Below are 5,428 nucleotides of genomic sequence, written 5' to 3' on the forward strand. Positions count from 1 at the left end.
TGCTGGAGAAACTCAGCAGGTCTGGCAGCAGCTGTGGAGCCACCCTTCTTCACTGGACTTAAAACTTTAACTCTGTTTTTCTCACCGTGGATGCTGCCAGTCTTGCTGAGTTTTTCCAACAACTTCTGTTTTTGTTTCAGATTTTCAGCACTCTCAGTTCTTTACAAAAGCAAATTACTGCAGATGTGTTGAGCTTCCCTGGAACATTGCAGCAGGCCAAGGACAGACATGTGGGCATGGGAGCAGGATTGTGTGTGGAGGTGGCAAGCCACAGGAACGTCCGGGACCTGATTGTGTACAGCTCAACGCAAACTGGAGGAACAGCATCTCATCTTCCGATTAGGCCCGTTACAGCCTGCCGGTCTCAACATTGAATTCAACAACTTCAGATAATTTTATTTCATTTGTTTTATTTATCTTTTTTTTAATATGTTTTTTTCACTGTCCTGTACCTCTTATTTATTGATTGTCTCTCTCTCTCTCTCGCTCCCCACTCTCTCATCACTTTTTTCCTCTCCTCTTTCCCCTTTGCTACCCTTCTCCTCTGTTTTCTAAATACCTCCCTATTTCTCCCCTTTTTTAGCTTTGACAAAGGGTCAGTTAGACTCGAAACATCGGCTCTTTTCTCTCCTTATAGATGCTGCCAGACCTGCTGAGATTTTCCAGCATTTTCTCTTTTGCCCTCAGTTCTTTATTTGTTCTTAGGTTGCTATGGAATAGGAGCCTGAAACAGGAAATTGGAAGGCAATTAAGATGGTAACAGGAAATACAAAAGCTGCAAAATGAACTAGATCACATGAGAAACAAAACCAACCATCGCGTATGCCTTGAATATGGAATGATATCATAAAATCATACAGCACGGAAAAAGACCCTTCGGTCCAACCAGTCCATGCTGACCATAATCCCAAACTAAACTAGTCCCACCTGCCTGCCCCTGGCACAGATCCCTCCAAACATTTCAATTCATGCACTAATCCAAATGTCTTTTAAATGTTGTAACTGTACCCACATCCACCACTTCCTCTGGAAGTTCATTCCACACACAAATCACTCTCTGTGTAAAGAAATTGCCCCGTTTCCCTTTTAAAATATTTTTCCTCTCGCCTTAAAAACATGTGAGGTCTTGCACTTTGGAAAAAAGAACACAGGCATGGACTATTTTATAAAAGGTGAGAAAATTCATAAAGCCAAAGTACAAAGGGATCTGGGAGTGCTAGTGCAGGATTCTCTAAAGGTTGACTTGCAGGTTGAGTCCGTGGTTCAGAAAATAAATGTCATGTTGTCATTTATCTCAAGAGGGTTGGAATGTAAAAGCTACTGAGACTTTATAAAGCTCGGTTTGGCCCCATTTGAAATATTGTATCCAGCTTTGGGCCCCACACCTCAGGAGGGACATACTGGCACTGGAGCGTGTCCAGTGGAGATTCACACGGATGATCCCTGGAATGGTAGGCCTAACATACGATGAACGGCTGAGGATCCTGGGATTGTATTCATTAGAGTTTAGAAGGTTGAGGGGAAATCTAATAGAAACTTACAAGATAATGCATGGCTTAGAAAGAGTGGACACTGGGAAGTTGTTTCCATTAGGTGGGGATACTAGGACCTGTGGGCACAGCCTTAGAATTAGAGAGGGTCAATTTTGAATGGAAATGAGGAGACATTTCTTCAACCAGAGAGTGGTGGGCCTGTGAAATTCATTGCCATGGAGTGCATTGGAGACCGGGATGTTAAATGTCTTCAAGGCAGAGATTGATAAACTCTTAATCCCGCAAGGAATTAAGGGCAACGGGGAGAGTGCGGGTAAGTGGCGTTGAAATGCCTATCAGCCATGATGGAATGGCGGAGTGGACTCGATGGGCCGACCAGCCTTAATTCCACTCCTATGCCTTATGCCCCTTAGTCTTCAAATCCCCCACCCTAGGGGAAAGACACCTGCCATTCACCTTATCTATGTCCCTTGTGGTTTTATGAGCCTCTATAAGGTCACCTCTCAACCTCCTATGTTCCAGTGAGAAAAGTCCCAGCCGATCCAGCCTCTCCCTATAACTCAAATCCTCCAATCCCGGCAACTCCCCAGCAATATCAAAAAGACAAAGTTAAGGACGCTGTATCTGAATGTGCACAGCATTTACACTGGATAGATGATCTAAAGACACAAGCAGAGGTTAATTGCTACAATATAAATGCTATTACAGCTACATGGCTACCTCGGATTCAGGAGTGGGAGCTGAATATTCAAGGATAGTCAATGTTTGGGAAAGACAGACAAGATGGAAAAGGAGGTGGAGTTGCACAGATGGGATTGCTGATGGGTGATCCCAGATCAGGACAACAATGTGTGCAAATAGGGGTAGCAGACATCAGTTGGAGGTTATTATTTTTATTATTATGTTTGTTTATTGTTACTTATAGACCACCAAATAGTCATGGTAGTTTGCAGAATGGTACAAATCAGAAGAGGAGAGAAGCAAATGGCATGTGCAACACAATTATCACGTTTACCTTCAATCTGCATCTAGACTGGGTAAATCAATGAAGCAGTCAAGCCACTGAGGCTGAGTTTCTGATTGATGGTTTTCTCGCCCGAAACGTTGAGGAGCCAACGAGAGAACAGGTGGTAGGTAAAGTAATGGAAAGGGTCCTGAGGGATAGGATTTATGAGTATCTGGAAAGGCACTGCTTGATTAGGGACAGCCAGCACGGATTTGTGAAGGGTAGGTCTTGCCTTACAAGTCTGATTGAATTCTTTGAGGAGGTGACCAAGCATGTGGATGAGGGTAGAGCGGTGGATGCAGTATACATGGATTTTAGTAAGGCATTTGATAAGGTTCCCCATGGTAGGCTTATGTGGAAAGTCAGGAGGCATGGGATAGAGGGAAATTTGGCCAATTGGATAGAAAACTGGCTAACCGGTCGAAGTCAGAGAGTGGTGGTAGATGGTAAATATTCAGCCTGGAGCCCAGTTACAAGTGGAGTTCCGCAGGGATCAGTTCTGGGTCCTCTGCTGTTCGTAATTTTTATTAATGACTTGTGCCTTCAGCTTTGAGCCAAGGGGGAAGTGGGTGGAAGTGTGGACAAGCCCCTGATCTCTCCTCGTGATGCTCTCTTGGGTGCAAAGCTCACCACCTCTTCTTGAAAGTGGTCCCTTTGAAGACAGGTGCAGGCAGCAGCCGCTTGAGTTCCTCCTCTTCACCCCCCCCTCCATTAGCCCTCCCCACCATCACCAACGACATCTGCCAACACGGATGAGGTTGGAGACGATGTGGTTTTGCCAAGAGGCTCCTTCACCTCATCCCAACAACAGTCTACTCACTCTCACTGGATGTCATTTCTCTGCTTTGCAGAGAAGATTTACCAGGATGTTGCCTGGAATGGAGAATTGGTCGTACGAGGATAGGTTGAGAGTGCTAGGCCTTGTTGGAACGGCGAAGGATGAGGGGTGACTTGATAGAGGTTTATAAGATGGTCAGAGGAATAGATAGAGTAGACAGTCAGAAACTTTTTCCCCGGGTGCAACAAGGGGACATAAATTTAGGGTGAAGGGTGGAAGGTATAGGGGAGATGTCAGGGGTGGGTTCTTTACCCAGAGAGTGGTGGGGGCATGGAATGCGCTGCCTGTGGGAGTGGTAGAGTCAGAATCTTTGGTGACCTTTAAGCGGCAATTGGATAGGTACATGGATGGGTGCTTAAGCTAGGACAAATGTTCGGCACAACATCGTGGGCCGAAGGGCCTGTTCTGTGCTGTATTGTTCTATGTTCTATGATATTTTGGACATAGTTTTATATAATGAGAAAACTATTACAACATTCTGGATCAGTGGTGCTGGAAGAGCACAGCAGTTCAGGCAGCATCCGAGGACAGGCCAAATCGACGTTTCAGGCAAAAGCCTTTCATCAGGAATAAAGGCAGAGAGCCTGAAGCGTGGAGAGATAAACTAGAGGAAGGTGGGGGTGGGGATAGAGTAGCATAGTTGCAGTGGGAGAGAGACTCCCTGAGATTCTTGTAGAGAGAGGAGGAAAACTTCTTCAAGGCAGGCATCTCTTGTCATCATGGAACTTTAGGGAAGAGTGACCACAATATGATAGAATGATACATCCTGTTTGAAAATGTGACCTTAGTCAATCTGAAACTTGTGTGTTAAACTTAAAGAGGAGAAGTGACTGAGCTAGATCAGGAAAACACATTAAGAGGCAGGACGTATACAGGCAATGGACGATGAGATGATTTATAGCAACTCACCAATTCTTCAAGGTGCAAAAAAAAAAGGATTAGTGAATGATGACTGTCAAAGGAAGCTAAGGTTCTCAAAAGATGAAAAGAAATGCTGATAAAGTGGCCAGAATAGTAATAAATCTGAGGGCTAGGAACTTTTCAAATCACAGAGAACCAAGAAACTGACAAGGAAAGGAAGAATGCAAATTAGTAAGAAACAAAAAAAAGACGTTAAAACTTCCGCAGTATGCAAAAGAAAAGACATGTTTGGCTAAGCTGAATGTGTGTCCATTAAACACAAGTCAGGAGAATTTATAATCCAGAATAAAGAAATACAGAGAAGCTAAATTATTACTTTGTGTCTGTTTAGACTGAGGAAGATACAAGAGTCTGTCAGAATTAGAAATTTAAGTGACTAGGGAGAATGAGGAGTTGAAGGTAATTCATATTCATGAGAAGGTTGGAAATGTTATTAGGGCTGGAAATTAACAATTCTCTGGGACATACAAAGTTAAAAATCACACAACACCAGGTTATAGTCCAACAGGTTTAATTGGAAGTATTAGCTTTCGGAGGGCTGCTCCTTCACCAGGTAGTTAACTTTGTACACCCCAATCCAACACTGGCATCTCCAAATCTCTGGGACATGATATTTTACATCCCAGAGTGCTGAAGGAGGTGGCTACAGAGATAGTTGATGCATTGGGAATCATCCTCCAAAATTCTATAGATTCTGGAAGAATTCCTGCAGATTGGAAATTTGCAAATGACAATCCACCATTTAAGAAAGGAGCATGGGAAAAATCACGGAATAATAGATCTGTGAGCCCTACATCAACAGGATTTGAAAATCTAGAATCTACCAGAAATGATGTCATAAATGGACACTTGGATACAAATTATCCGAATGGTCAGTCAGCATGGAATTGTGAATGGGAAATCATATTTGACAAACTTGGAGTTTTCTGAGGTCGTTCCTCCCAAAATCAAATACATCATATTTGGATTCTCAAAGGGCTTGTGATTAAAGTCTCCCATAGGAGACTGGTTGGAAAGTGAAAGCACATGCAATAGGAGGTAATGTACTGGCACGGATTAATATCTGGCTAACAGACAAAAAACAGAGAGTCAGAATAAACAGGTCAATCCTGGGATGGCTGACTCTGACCAGTGGGGTATCACAAGAATCAGTGCTTGAGCTCATACTGT

This window comes from Chiloscyllium plagiosum, chromosome 23 (genome assembly GCF_004010195.1).
Source record: "Chiloscyllium plagiosum isolate BGI_BamShark_2017 chromosome 23, ASM401019v2, whole genome shotgun sequence".
Lineage (NCBI taxonomy): Eukaryota > Metazoa > Chordata > Chondrichthyes > Orectolobiformes > Hemiscylliidae > Chiloscyllium > Chiloscyllium plagiosum.